The following is a 15,922-nucleotide window of genomic DNA, read 5'->3' as shown; positions in this document are numbered from 1 at the left end:
AATACAAATGGCTATTAAACGTGGGGGTTATTAAAAAAGCTTTACCCTCAAATCAAAGGAAGGAGGGACTTCCCTGGTGGCACAGTGGTTAAGAATCCACCTGCCAATGCAGTGGACACAGGTTTGAGCCCTGGTCCAGGAAGAACCCACATGCCACGGAGCAACTAAGCCTGGGCGCCACAACTACTGAGCCTGTGCTCTAGAGTCCGCGAGCCACAACTCCTGAGCCTGAGTGCCATAACTGCTGAAGACCGGGCACCTACAGCCCGTGCTCCGCAACAAGAGAAGCCACCACAATGAGAAGCACCGCATTCTTGGCTATAATCTTACCGTATGTCTTGCGGTAAGCACCGCGGTATGTCACCGCACCAGCCTGGGCACCGCAACGAAGAGTAGCCCCCGCTCGCCGCAACTAGAGAAAGCCCAGGCACAGCAACGAATACCCAACACAGCCAAAAATAAATAAATAAATAAATTTATTTTTTAAAAGAAATCAAAGGAAGGCGAAACCTATCAAATAAGCTACGAATTTTACAACAAAGATGAATATGAAGGTGTGGTGAGATGGCTGTTCCCATACACCAGTGATGGGAAGCTTTCTAGAAAGCAATTAGTCAGTGTGCATTAGCAGCCTTTAAGATGTTCTTACCCTTCTAGTCAATAAATGTATCATAAGGAAATAATTTGTGATGCAGGTAATAATATAATAATTAGGTAACAAGCAATTCAGAAGAGCTCTGTTAGTAGTAGAAAAAATTGGGGAAAAACTATGTTGTAGGCAGACTCTAAACTTATACTAACTCATGCCTTGCAACAACCTTAAGAGTTAGACTGTTATCTCCAAAATGGATGAGGAAAAGCATCACTCTGCAGATAAGGAGATGGGGGCACACAGAGATTATGTAGCCTGTGCCTCCAAGGTCACTCAGCTGCTGGTCACTCTCTTCAACAAGAGAACCGTTGAATAATGGCCCAAACTGTTAGCCATTATTGTTGTTCTAATTATTGAGATGGGGGATAACTGAAAAAGAAATCAAAATTAAGAATGACTATGAGTAGTCATTGACTGTTATTAATATTCTTTATTACAGTGGAATCAGGCCATCTTTAAAGGTTATCTAGTTTACTCAGTTATGGGAGTAATGTATATGCTATGTGATCATTAACACCCATGTCGCTGTGGATTAGAGGTGCAGGGGGGAAGGAATATGAAGGCAGTGAATTTTAATAGGCACACTAGGGAATGGTTCTACAAGAGAGGTGTGAGTAGGCAGGCTGAGCCCTGGAGGGGAAGGACCAGCTGAGGGAGGTACCTGGAAGGGAAGAAATGGGAGGTCACAGACCTCCCTCCCACCCCTTGGTCCAGGACAGCTCCTGAGAACCTTCAGTGGCCCTAAGCACCAAAAAGATTATGACGCATGTGTCCCACATCTAATTCAAAATAAAAAGGAGGCTTCGCTGAAAAATACATGGATGGCAGTCCCACAGAGTTTTTGCTTTCTCCAAAATGGGCACTTTAATATGTTTTTCAATGTCGAATTCTTTCCAAAAAAATGTTCCCCCTCATTTTCTGATATCCTCGCTTTGCTGGTCCCTAAGCACGTTCTTGGTTGGCATAATAGTTAATTCCACCTGGGAAGTTTGGGCCACTGACCTCTCACCCATTGCCATTTGCCTGGCTGCTGCTTACATATCCTCCAGAATTTAGATATCACCCCCTCCAGGAAGCCTTCCTGATCCTCCAAGTTCAAGCCTTCGAGTGATATCCATCTTGTTCATTAAAGCATATCCTCCTCTGGAATGTAGATTCTGTGAGAGCCGGACCACGTCCATCTTGTTCATCACCCACCCTAGAACAGTACCTGGCTCAAAGCTGAAAGAAAGTTTACTAAATGAACAAATTATCAAATGAGTGACCACGCCCCCGCCCCGCCCCAGCCCCAACTCCCTCACCTCCAACAAGCGCCTGGACAAAGCTAATGCGCCGCCTCTGTGCAGGTTACTATGCCCTGACTCCAAGGCCCTTGAACTTCCCCTGCCTCAGAGTCAGAAACCCTTCCACCATCATGCCTTTGACTTGACCCTGACTGAGTCCAGTGAGAACCCAATCCAACCAAAGGATACAAAACTATAAGCATAGACTGAACTTACGTGACTGAATTTTCTGAACCTAGGGTGATAAAAAAATTTTTTTAAAGGCATTTATGACCTCACTCTGGGAAGTCGCTGAGTTTTATGAAATGTAAAGGGAAGGATGCTTTGCAGCTTCTTCCAACCTGGCACATCCCCCCCTTCATTATCCTTCTGGGAAGTAGTGTTTTCCTGGCTGGAAAGACTCCTCCCACTTTGATTTGCTTATGATCAAAGTCACAGATTCATTTGCACAATTGCTAAGACATTCTTGAGGCCTTCTAGCCCAAAGGTTGCAAACTCCTCCCCAGCCAGTATGGCCTTTAGAGGCAGCACACATATTTGTTTTTTTATAAATTTATTTATTTTATTTATTCATTTTTGGCTGCATTGGTTCGGGCCTCTCACTGTTGTGACCTCTCCTGCTGCGGAGCCTGTGCTCCGGACGCGCAGGCTCGGCGGCCACGGCTCACGGGCCCAGCCGCTCCGCGGCATGTGGGATCTTCCCGGACCGGGGGCACGAACCCGTGTCCCCTGCATCGGCAGGCGGACTCCCAACCACTGCGCCACCAGGGAAGCCCTGCATTGGGTCTTCGTTGCTGCGCACAGGCTTTCTCTAGTTGCGGCGAGCGGGGGCTACTCTCGTTGCGGTGCGCGGGCTTCTCACTGCGGTGGCTTCTCTTGCTGCAGAGCTTGGGCTCTAGGCCCACGGGCTTCAGTAGTTGTGGCGCGCAGGCTCAGTAGTTGTGGCTCATGGGCTTAGTTGCTCTGCAGCATGTGGGATCTTCCCGGACCAGGGCTCAAACCCGTGTCCCCTGCACTGGCAGGTGGATTCTTAACCACTGCACCACCAGGGAAGTCCCCAGCACACATATTTTTATTTCACTTATTCAAAGTTTGGAATGGGAAGGGAGGAATTTAAGTCATTTGGGGGTGATGGCTTCTTTCACTTGCTCCAGGCCCCACCAACCCCAGGCTTCTACCAGGCTATCCCTTCCCTTTATGTGACCTGCCTGACCTCCGAAGACAAGTCTCAGTCTTGGCCACTGATGCTGGTTCAACCTCCAACCTATCCCAAGTAAGAACCCTTACCCAGGCTTGTAAACTTGACACCAGGAGAGCAAGTGTCTGCCTCTGTCTGGTGTCAAGCTGGGAGGAGCTGGCCTGGCAACTTCCTGGCCCCCAGCCCTTCAGAGAAAGCCAGCACACACGCAGAGAAGCAGGGGAGGGTCTCTGCAGGGTTCTAGTTTCTCATTCTCCGTTTTGTCTAACTTTTTGTCAACTTAGTACTAGTCATCAACTTAGTACTAGCTGGTTCTTTTTTTCTTCTTTAAATTTACTTTACTTCCTTTTTTTCATTGAGATATAGTTGATTTACAATATGGTGTTAGTTTCAGGTGTACAGCAAAGTGATTTGATTATACATATATGTGTATATATCCATATTCTTTTTTTCCTGATTCTTTTCCATTATAGTTTATTATCAGATATTGAATATAGTTCCCTGTGCTATACAGTAAATCCTTGTTTATCTAGTTTATGTATGGTAACGTGCATCTGTTAATCCCACACTCCCAACTTATCCCTCTCGACGCCCCCCTTCCCCTTTGGTAGCCATAAGCTTGTTTTCTATGTCTGTGAGTCTGCTTCTGTTTTGTAAATAAGTTCATTCATAGTATTTTATAGATTCCTCATATACGTGATATCATATAATATTTGTCTTTCTCTGTCTGACTTACTTCACTTGGTACTAGCTGGGTTTTTGTCCCTTGAATTTAAGTCTTGAGTAACACATCCTGTGTCTAGTACGGCCCCAGACATAATAACCACAAAAGGGAGGTTAATTTTGCTCATTGTGATACTGCTTGTCATCGTCTTTCATCTGAGTTAATATAAACATCCACCTCTCTACCGCCCCAGGTGATATGCTGTGCAAAAGAAATCATTACAAAGCTTATAGTTAGCGAGACATAGTATCCCGGAGAGAGCCAGGGAAGAGGGGAAGCACAGAGAAACAGCCAGAGGAGTCAAAAAAGGGAGATGTGAACTGGACTTCCATTTTTTAAATTTTCAACTGAAAAAAAATTTATGACACAAGAATCGAACTTTAATGGGTCTAGCGTGATCATTTGGAAAACTATTAGGTAGAATCTCTTACCTTATACCTCATACTAAACTGATCCCAGATGTCCTGTTCACAGACCACTCCTCTAACAGATACCTGCCCCCATCCACCCACCCCCAACGATAGGGTGGGAGTCATGTGCTCACATATGTCCTGTAGCTCAGTCTAAGGATCTTAGCACTGTAATCATGGCAGGCACTTAGAAAAATTGCTATGTTGATATGGTTAATAGAGCAGACATGGCCAGCGAATATAGCACGCATCTCTCTGCCCAGCACACCTTTCCATGCTTCTTCAGGTAACATCACTCTTCTTCCCTGGAGACACTGCTCTTCCCCCACTCCAACCATGTGGTCCGAGTGGGTGCGGCCAATCAGATGATGTGCGTGCGTACTTGACACAAGCTCAGCAGATCATAGTACCTCACCTCCACTGCCACGGCAATTAGCTCGAGGAAGGGGCACGCAACCCAAGTCAGGACAGACAGGACCCTTTCATGGGGTTTTAAAATATAGCTCTAGGGGAAGAAGAAGCAAAGAACTTTCCTCTCCTCTTAGGTGGCGAAGCTGTGATGTGACTGAGAGTTCTCAACAGGCACCTCCCTTGGAGTATAAAAAATACTCGTTCAGGGGCTTCCCTGGTGGAGCAGAGGTTGAGTCTGCCTGCCAAGGCAGGGGACACGGGTTCGAGCCCTGGTCCGGGAAGATCCCACATGCCGCGGAGCAACTAAGCCCGTGAGCCACAACCACTGAGCCTGCGCTCTAGAGCTCGCGAGCCACAACTACTGAAGCCCGCACGCCTAGAGCCCGTGCTCCGCAACAAGAGAAGCCACCGCGATGAGAAGCCCACGCACCGCAACGAAGAGTAGCCCCCGCTCGCCACAACTAGAGAAAGCCCGCGCGCAGCAACGAAGACCCAACACAGCCAAAAATAAATAAATAAATTAATTAATTAAAAAAAGAAAATACTTGTCCACACAGGAAAAGAAATGCAGAGAAAGGGGGAGAGAGAGAGAGAATATGAGTTCAATTACTGAAATCCATGCTTTCCTGAGGCTGAATTGTTATGCTTCTTCTGAGAACAATTCCAGTATCCAATAAATTACCCCACCTTTCTTTTTCTCCCCTTACATTAGTTTGAATTCAGTTTCTATTGCTTGCAAACAAAAGATCTCCAGTAGACTCACAGACTTAGAGAACGAATTTGTGGTTGCAGGGCGGGGAAGGGTGGAGGGGAGAGATAAATTGGGAGTTTGGGATTGCCGTGTACACACTGTTATATTTAAAATAAAATGCCTTTCCATGAAAAAAAAGTGTCTCCATCAATTTATAAATTGTCTGGGATCTATTCTGGCTTTGCTCAAGGAGCATTTAGAGAACCCAAGTGAAAAACCTGTAGGTTGGGAACAAACTTTAAGAACCAATATTCTTCAAGAGGGCAGTAGAAAAGAGCAAGAGAGAAAAAAGCTCTAAATAGGAACATATTTTGTAACTCCTCATAATAATAATAGCTATTGCTACCTATGAGGTCAGGAATACCTTCATTCTACAGATGAGAAAGATAGTTCAGCAAGGTCAAACCGCCAGTAAGTGACTGGCTTTAAACTCAGGTCTGTGTGATTTCCAAGCTTAATCTTCATTTCACCAGACTAGAGTATGTTCCTGGCATGAAAAGCAAACCTCCCTTTAACCTAACATATTTTCAGGAAAATATTTGAAATGAAGACATTGGAGCTGGAAATTCCTGCCCATGTCCCTTGTTAGTGGTCAGCCAGCTACATATGCTTCCTTTCTTGGACATCTATAGGAATTAAGGCAGAATCTACTGACTCATTCATTCCTGGCACACTGAAAGAAGTCCAGATTGTTTATCTGTCAGAAGCCAGAACTGGGGAAAGGCCATTTGAACAGATGCATCAAAAGTCTACCTGAAGAGACTTCCCTAGTGGCGCAGTGTTTAAGAATCCGCCTGCCAATGCAGGGGACACGGGTTCGATCCCTGGTCTGGGAGGATCCCACATGCCGCGGAGCAACTAAGCCCATGAGCCACAACTACTGAGCCTGTGTGCCATAACTACTGAGCCCAAGCACCAAGAGCCTAAGCTCCGTAACAAGAGAAGCCACGACAATGAGAAGCCCGCGCACCACAATGAAGAGGAGCCCCCGCTCGCCGCAACTAGAGAAAGCCTGTGCCCAGCAATGAAGACCCAACACGGCCAAAAAATTTAAAAATAAATAAATAAATAAAATTTTTTAAATTAAAAAAAGTTTACCTGAAGGCAACATGATGAAAAAATTCTTAAGTGTCTCGCGCAGAGGTTGGCAAACGATGGCTGGCAGGCCCGCGGTGTTTATAAATAAAGTCGTCCTGGAGCACAGCCACACGATTCATTTATGTATTGTCTGAGGCTGCTTTCCCACTGCAGTGTCAGTTGAGTAGCTGTGATGCAAAACTTAAAATATTTACCATCTGTGCCTCTGAGAATAAGTGTGCTGACCTCTGGCCTAGGGCAATGCTCCAAAGAGAAGTTGGAAACCAGCACAATAGTTTTAGGCCACTTCTGCTCTAAGCTGAACCGCCGCTGGTTTTTACCCAGCAGAGAACATCCTGGTACTCAGCGAGCAGCCTTATCACATCTAAATCCACAGTACATCCTGTTCCCGCCCCCATCTTCCCCGTTCCTGCTCTGCTACTCACCTTAGTTTCTCTTTCATTTTGACTTTCCAGGTCCATCCAATGTATAGCTTTTCCCTCTGTCTCCTACGCCCTAAATCACAAACTCGCCTCTGCTTAAGCCTGTTTCCACCACTGTCTTCCACCTGGAGGACTCAAGCTCTACTTCTGAGTTTGGCCAATGGCGGAAGAAATCAAAGCCAGGAAGAGAGTGGGTCTGGGGCGTTTATTTCCCTGGTTCCTTTGCCGCCGGAAGCAGTGGATTTGCTGCCTCCCTTCTATCAAAGGCCACAGTCCTGTCTGGGCAGCCCTCTCCCTTCAGCTCCTCTCCATAGATTCTGAGACTATTCCCTCCCCTCGCGCCCCTTTATTGCTAATGGTTTCCGGCTCTTGCTAACACCGGGGGAACCACACTGTCTCCTATCGGTTTACAAACCCTGCTCACATCTTTGGCCATCTGTATATCTCCTTTGGAAAAATGGCTATTCAGATTCTTTGCCCATTTTTCTTTTTCTTTCTTTTTTTTTGCAGTACTCAGGCCTCTCACTGCTGTGGCCTCTCCCGTTGCGGAGCACAGGCTCTGGATGCGCAGGCTCAGCGGCCACGGCTCACGGGCCCAGCCGCTCTGCGGCATGTGGGATCTTCCCAGAACGGGGAATGAACCCGTGTCCCCTGCATCGGCAGGCGGACTTTCGACCACTGCACCACCAGGGAAGCCCTGCCCATTTTTCAATCGGGTTATTTATCATTTCTTATCATTGCGTTGCAATAGTTCTTTATATATTCTGGTTTTAAATCCCTTATGAGATGTATGTTTTGCAAATATCCTGTCTCATTCTGTGACTTGTCTTTTCATTTTCTTGGTGGTATCCTTTGAAGCACAAAAGTTTTCTGTTTTAATAAAATACAATTATCTATTTTTTCTTTTGTCTCTAGTGCTTTTGGTGTTATATCCTTTAAGAATGCTTTGGCTAACCCAAGATTCCAAAAGTTTGCTCTCATATTTTCTTCAAAGAATATCTTTTACATTTAGGTCTGTAATCAATTTTGAGTTAATTTTTGTGCACAGTGTAAGGAAGGAATCCAGTTTCATTCTTTTACGTGTGAATATTCAGTTTTTCCACTACCATTTGTTGAAAAGAAAAGAGTCCTAGTTCCCCATTAAATTTATTGATTTTCAGCAAAGGTCTTGGCATCTTTGCTGAAAATCAATTAACCATAAACCTGAGGGTTGTTTTCTGGACTGCTGATCTATATGTCTTTATGCCACTATCACACTGCCTTAGTAATACATTTTTTATGTATTTTGCAAAGGTATCGATTCACAATGGACTGAAAAAGAAAAAACTTTGTTCTTGGGGTTTTTTTCCCCACCACCAAAAAGAAATTTTCCACCACCAGCTGAGTGTCCTACAGTTCAACCCAATTCTGACAATATCTACCCAGAAATAGAGTCAGATGCCACAGGTTAAGGGCTCAGGACTACAAGATACACCCCCTCCACCCCACTTCAAGACACGATCACAAGTCCAGATTGTCACCTGTGCTTCCGACCACCGGCTAGAGATTGGAGGGTCCAACGACACCCTCCTCACGTTCAAGTAATTTTCTGCAGTGGCTCATAGAACTCAGAAAAAAAACTCAGAACCATTTACTTACGTTTACCATTTTATTATGAAGCATATTATAAAGGAAACAGATGAATAGCCAAATGAAGAGATGCAAGGGCAAGGTATGTGGGAAGAAGCTCGGAGCTTCCATGCCCTCTCCGTGTGCCAGTCTCCCCAGATCTCCAAGTGCTCACCCACCGGAAGCTCTTTGAACCCCATCCTTTTGAGTTTTTAATGGAGGCTTCATTACAGAAGCATGATTGATTGAATCATTGGCCCTTGGTGATTGAACCTGATCTCCACCCCTTCTCCCCTCTCTGCAGGTGGGGGCTGTGGAGGGGGGAGGACTGAGAGTTCCAACCCTCTAAACACCTGGTTGGTTCCCCTGGCAACCAGCCCCTAGCCTTAGGAGCTTTCCAAAAGTCACCTCACTGACATAAACTCAGGTGTAGTTGAAAGGGGTTTGTTGTGAATATGAAGACACCTTTATCCTCTTATTAGGAAATACTGAGGGTTTTAGGAAGACCAAATGTCTGTTTCTTATTATAAGTCACAATGTCACAAAAACCAATTGGTTCTTCACCCCAGTGGAGATACCCTGGCAGGTGAATTCTTCCCATCCCCCCCCCCAGCTGATCTAGACTTCAGTGTGAGTAATGGCTCAGAGTGGTGTGAAGCAGGGGCTATTTCTATCATACAGCTATTGAGTTGTATGCACTGTAAGAGTCTGTTTAGCTCTCTGTCTTCTTGTCTCGACCATGAATTCTTGGGAGGCTAGGGCATCTTTTGTTATCCTTGGCATATGAGCCATAAACACTCCATATATGTTAGTTAAATAAATATATAAATGAATAAATAAATAAAATGAGTTCTTTTCAGGGGCGAACTAAAACGGCAGGCTCCCAGTTTGGATTTGAGAAATGTGAATAGAGCTTGGTTTACACACATCAAGAGACTCTGGTATAAGCAACAAGGTCCTACTGTATAGCACAGGGAACTATATACAATATCCTGTGATAAACCATAATGGAAAAGAATATAGAAAAAGAATGTATATATGTATATAACTGAGTCTTTGCTGTACAGCAGAGATTGGCACACATTGTAAATCAACTATACTTCCATAAAAAAGAACAAAAAAAAGATACTCTGGTGCAGTGTTTCTTAAGTGTCCTTAGAAATGTTATGTTACCACAAAGGAGAAGGGGATGATCCCATGCTCAAATGAATTTGGAAATTCTGCTTTTAAAACAAAGTTTAAAAGATTTTTGTTTTTAATTGCAGGACTTCATAGAGCCTGTATTATGTAATATGCACTGCGATTTTCATGACGGGATAATTTGGTTGCAGCGTTTACCCTTTTAGGAAAACCATTTCTCTAGGACTACTGTTCTGTGGTCCACGCTTCAGGAAATGCTTGTCTTGTCTCTAGATTTGAATTTAAGAGATGATGAAACCATCCTTTGCTTTCGGCGCAGTTCAATAAACATTTCCTGAGTGCGTACTAGGTGCCAGGCAATAGGATTACAAATATGAATGAAACACAATGTTTCCTGCCTCAAAAAATGATCTAGCGGGCTTCCCTGGTGGCACAGCGGTTAAGAATATGCCTGCCAATGCAGGGGACACGGGTTCGAGCCCTGGTCCGGGAAGATCCCACATGCCGCAGAGCAACTAAGCCCATGTGCCGCAACTACTGAGCCTGCACTCTAAAGCCCATGAGCCTCAACTACCTAGTGCCCGTGCTCTGCAACAAGAGAAGTCACCACAATGAGAAGCCCACGCACTGCAATGAAGAGTAGCCCCCGCTCGCCGCAACTAGAGAAAGCCCACGTGCAGCAACGAAGACCCAACTCAGCCAAAAATAAATAGATAAGTAAATTTATTTAAAAAAAGAAAAATGATCTAGCAAGGGAGACAGCACCAAATTCTTACATTTTCAGGGTGGTACGTTCAGTGAAGAAATTGTGTTTAGGGGAAAAATGGAATATAGAAGATGATCCTGTTAACTCTCTCCAGGGCGGTATGCAATGTTAGGAAAGATTCAGGTAGGACAGGGACAGTGAAACAAGTTCTGAAAGTTAAAGAAGCCATCACTCACTGGGTAGACAAATGGGAAAGGACTACTTGTCTGTTTGCCAGGACATTACTCCCTCCCTCTCCTAGACCCCTGGGGCACAGGTGGTGCACTGCAAAACGCCAGGGAGCGCCAGCCATTCACTTACACGGTAATGAGCGGCATCCCCTGTAGTTGTACAACGTGGTGGCTCAGCCCACCCCATACACCTGTCATACCTTGTTCTCCATTTCAACTCATCCTCACCACCCCACACCACCACCCTGCTCAGAAAACCCTTGCCTAGCACATCACAACAACTGTAGGAAACTTCATTTGTGTACATCACTCTTTTAATTGGAATGATGCAAATAGCAACATAAACATTCCCAAGATTAAATATAGTGTATTTATCTCATCCTTTTCTTGTTATCTTATCAGTGATATCAGGCTGTGTTTCTGGCTCTGAGTCTTACTTGCCTTGGGCCACTTTAAAATTTCCTAAACTATATAGGATGGAACAGGCCAACTCTTGAATTCCAGAAACTTCAAAGAATACAGGGGCAGTGCAGGGACCAATAGAGGCAATTCAACAAGTGGCACTGTATTCACTAAGGAAGGATGGAACCAGTGCTAACAAGCCTTACCCTTTGGAGTTGGCTATCTGCTTGTATATGAGACCACAAAACCAAAATCCTTCAGGTCTGCTGCCTATAAAGGTTTTTAAACATATGTTTTAGAGGAAAAATTGATTTGGAAGTTCAAAGTTCTTCTGCTCTTTTGATCCTTGAGTCAGTCTATGCTTATCCTTTTATTTTTTGATACATTGCAGACTTCTTATTACATCATTCTTGGCATGCATGCATGTATGCTTATCCTGTGTTCAGAGTCATCTTTGGGGAGGGTTCATAGCTAGTAGCTCTCCAGCAGGCCCAGGGAAAATTACACTATGTCCCTTCCTCCGAGCTCCGAGCTCTTAAACATTCAGATTATGTGATATTAAAATTAATGCAAAGAACAGACTCAAGTGGAAAAATAAGACACACAATAAGATGACTGAGAACATGAGGGGTCCCAGGGTCCGATAACCAGTATTGGAGGATCCAGTATTAGGGGAATTCATGGGCTGACTGTGTGCAGGTATTTTATTTTATTTTTTAATTTAATTTAATTTTTTTATTGCCCACTAGCTAAACTATCCTCACATCTGGTTAGTTGGTCACTACACAGAAGCTAGATCCAGGAATCCCATTGGCTAGAACTTTTCAAAGTCTTCTAGAACAGACTAAGCTCTATCAGTGGGGATTGGGAAGGAGATGAGTGCCCTGCCCAACTCATTGCATTTCTTAGGCCCAGAGCCTGTGAATTCTGACCAAAAAGTGGCCAACCAACCCTGTGAGCAGGGGAGACCCAGAAAAGCCAAAACATATTCCTTAGGAGCAAACTGATACTAGCCGCTCAAGGTAGAATCAAGGATTAAAATACACTGGGATCCACTCCAGAAGATGAGTGGCAGATATACCAAAGGAGGCAGATAGAGACAATGGGGAGGGATGTTGAAAGTTGGCAAAACCAGGACGAGAGGATCAGGCTGAAGTAACACCTGAGAATCAATCAGTTTTCTGCCCTAGATCTCAGGTTGTTTTATACACTGGGCAGGAGACGCCCCAGGCATAGGGCCTGTGAGATATTTGGGATTTATGAAAACATTTGGGTTCTTGCAAGAAAGTATTGCTCTGCAGCACAAAGAGAAAAATCTCAAAATGTAAGTTAATGAAGGTTAACTAAATGTGTATGAAGCATCCTTATGTCAACGTCATTAATTATTCAATCTAGTATTCATAAAAATGTCCTTATATTGGAAAATAATTTGTAGATTAATATAGTAGTTAAAAGTATGAACTGTGAAGCTAAATTACCTGTGGTCAAATCCTGGCTCTTCATTTACCTGTGTGACTTCCGGCAAGAAATACAATCTCCCTGAGCTTCCGTTTCCTCATCCTCTGTAATCCCGTATATAAGGTGGGGTGGGCTTCCCTGGTGGCGCAGTGGTTGAGTCCGCCTGCCGATGCAGGGGACGCCGGTTCGTTCCCCGCTCCGGGAAGATCCCACATGGCGCGGAGCAGCTGGGCCCGTGAGCCATGGCCGCTGAGCCGGCGCGTCCGGAGCCTGAGCTCCACAACGGGAGAGGCCACAACAGTGAGAGGCCCGCAATGGGGTTAGTTATACCACTAACCTCAAAGGCTGTTGAAAAGATTAAATGAACAAAACACTTAGAAGAGTACTTGGCACACTCTAAGGATGTGTACTAACTGTTGTTGTTATTATCATTATTTTCTCACTTGGAAAGAATTCCAAAATATGAACTGATTTCTAAGAAGTCATTACCAAATTAAGTGAGTTACTCACCCTCAAGTAATTTCAAAAGGAAAATTATAAGAACCCTTTCCAAAGGATTTCTTAAAACATTTTACCAATGAAATTTTCAAGCAAATACAAATGTAAAGGAAGTAGTAATAATTAACCCCATGTACTTTTCACTCAGCTTCAGCCATGATCAACTCATGGCCAATCTACATCCCTACCCATTGCCCTGCCCCCAAGCCAGGATTATTTTGAAAAAAATTCCAGACATCCATTCTATCATTTTGTTTGTAAATATTTCAACATTTATTTCTAAAAGATAAGGACTCTTTTAAAAAACATAACCACAGAAACACAAAAAATAGCCCCAAAGCCCAGTAAATATAAACAAACCCAAACACAAAAATAAACAATAAAATCTTAATACCATCAAATATCTAGCCAGTGTTCAAATATGTGTGCTTGTTTATAGAATTATTTTTTTAGAGTTTGTTTGAATCAAGATCCAATTAAAGTCCATTCAATGCAAATGAATGACGTCTCTTAAATGCCTCTTAATCTGTAGGTCTTTCCCTCCTTCTCTTTTTCTTCTTACTGACAATTTGTCTTGTTGAATAAACCAGGTTGTTTGTCCCGTGGAGTTTGCCGTAGTCTGGATTTTGCTACTTTGCACCTTACAGTGTCACTTCACATCTGCTTTCCCTGATATTTCCTGAGTTGGTAGTCAGATCAAGTTACTTGATTATGATGGAATTTTTTCTTGGAAGCCTCCTTCAGAGGTACCTCTATCAGGAGGCACACAATATCTGGTTGTATTTGTTTTTGAGATATTTGCAACCACTGATGATCATTGCCTAGAACCATTAATTCTTTCAAAGTTGTAAAATGGTGTTATTCTATCATTCCTTCTTTTAACAGTTGGAGTACTATAAAAAGAAACGTTCCCTCATCAATTAATTGGTTACCCCAAAGCATAGCTTGTATAAAAAAGGCAAGGTAAATGCTTGATTCTTTCTTTTTATTTACTAGTTTTCAAAATAATGACTTGGTTCTCTAGCATCCTACAGTGTTGCCCAGAGGGTTGTTTGTTATTTTGGTCTCAGTTCTTCACAATGTGGTTATACTAACAACTGGATATACAGTTAACTTATTTTTCTTTCTTTCTACCTTTCTTTTTTTTTTCTTCCATTTTGCTTTCACTGTTAAATAATGCTTTTTGTCATTTAATTTTATTTTTTTAATTATACAAAATATCATATGGTTCCTTGAATCTACAAAACAAGGTACCTCCAAAGTCTAGCTTTTATTTCTGTTCTTTCCAGTTTCTTCCTCTCACCTATAGATAACTGTTCACTTTAATGGTATATTTTTCCATTGTCCTTTTCTCTGCCAAATAAGTAAATATACATACCGATTTGTATCTCCCTCTTTTTATATAAACATTGGCATATTATACCCACTTTTCTCCATCTTGATCGAATAACATTTATAGCAAAAATTTAAAAAGTATATTTAATGTGTGATGTGCTTAGTTGCTATTTTAATGTTTGCTGTAATAAGTAGGCAGGGCTTCAAAAGCTAAAAAAAGCCAAGCCCGCTGCTTTTATATTCCCAGCCGAATCAGATCCATCTCTAAGCCAGGCCAGTTTGAGTTGATAGAGTGATTGAAATCAGCCGGCTGAACGTGGGAAGTTTCCTGGAAAGGCGAGGAAAGGCAGTTTCCGCCAGAAGAAGTTCCTGTGAGAATCACGGTGCAGAGTTCTATCCTCAACATCAGACTTCTACGATGGGCTTGGGATTTGAGGACCACTCCACCTCTCAGAAGGTAAGGTGGAGGATCTCGTTAGGTGAAACACATTGGTTGTTTGGCCCTAACAAAAACAGCACCTTAGAGTGGACACTTTCTGTGTTGTTTTGGTTTGCTGTTTGCAGACTCAAAACAATCCCATACAGAGTAAGGGGAGAGGTGCACGCCAGAGCCAGGAGTCCCAGCAGCGAGCAGGGACGGGGCCTGGGCCGGCGGTGGCAGTGGGTGGAGCCAGGCTGTGGGTGGGGGTGGGGCGGGGGTCTGGGTGCTTAGGGGGCGGGGCAGGACGCCTGCCGGGAGAGGGCGTTGGAAGCTGGCCAGGCTGGGTCGGGCTGAGCAGGTGTCTTCGATCCCACAGAGCCCAACGTAAGCAGCCGAGCCTGTTCCTGCAGGATGGTTCGTCGGCATGAGCCCACTCACTCCCTGCCTCCCTCGCGGCCCCCAGAACCTGACGCAGCAGAGGGCCGAGAAGGAGGCGAGGCCGGTGGAGTGGAGGAGCGAGGAGGTGGCTAGAATAATCTAGAATACTCTTGCCCTCTTCCGCAAGCAGTCTCAGGCTGCATCTCTGTGACCAGGCCTCGCTGGGAGGTCTCGTCTTCTACAAAACGTCTGCCCTCTCTGGTTCCTAAGTCTGATTTATTTGCTCAGGCTGCCTTTGGTGTACATTTAAAAGTATATTTCCCTCTGTGTTGAAAGTGGTCCCATTTCTGGGATGGAAAGAGGAACAGAACATAGTAATTTGACCTCTAAGGAAGGCTCTGCCAGTGGCTCTCAAATCTTTTGACTCAGAAAAAGGGCACACGGTGAATGATCATGGATAGAAGCACATTGATGAGGGTACATCCCCATATAGAATTCTGTGCGGCTGTGAGAAAGAGAGAGGTAGATCTATAGGCACTGATGTGGAAGGATGTACGTAACATATTGATGACTACAAAATAAAGCAAGTTGCAAAATGATACATATGTTTGTAAATATATTGGAAAAGTTCATAGTAAAATGTTATTAGAGGTTTCTTCTAGGAAGTGGGGTTGGAGAATAATTGTATCCATGACAATGCTTTCTGCTGCAAGTAAAGAAAACCTCAACTCAGTGGTTCACACAATAAGGAAATTTAGGGGGAACCTGGGATTGATTAACTCAGCAGCTCAAAACAT

General features: G+C 44.0%; 2 long non-coding RNA genes across 2 annotated transcripts; one reads left to right on the top strand and one right to left on the bottom strand.

Annotated features, from left to right (window-relative positions):
• Positions 1-508: 508 nt before the first annotated feature.
• LOC141275752 (uncharacterized) lies at positions 509-7,249 on the bottom strand. The gene is made up of 3 exons (XR_012324036.1): positions 6,953-7,249; positions 6,528-6,694; positions 509-1,873 (listed from the first exon to the last, which is right to left on the bottom strand). It is a non-coding gene; the product is annotated as an uncharacterized lncRNA (long non-coding RNA).
• Positions 7,250-13,914: 6,665 nt separating this feature from the next.
• Positions 13,915-15,714, top strand: LOC141275751 (uncharacterized). The gene is made up of 3 exons (XR_012324035.1): positions 13,915-13,954; positions 14,574-14,783; positions 15,124-15,714. It is a non-coding gene; the product is annotated as an uncharacterized lncRNA (long non-coding RNA).
• The last annotated feature ends 208 nt before the right edge of the window (positions 15,715-15,922 follow it).

This window comes from Tursiops truncatus, chromosome 11 (assembly GCF_011762595.2).
Source record: "Tursiops truncatus isolate mTurTru1 chromosome 11, mTurTru1.mat.Y, whole genome shotgun sequence".
NCBI classification, from domain to species: Eukaryota; Metazoa; Chordata; class Mammalia; order Artiodactyla; family Delphinidae; genus Tursiops; species Tursiops truncatus.
Note: the sequence above shows the minus strand (reverse complement) of the source record. Positions and strands in the feature narration are given on the sequence as shown.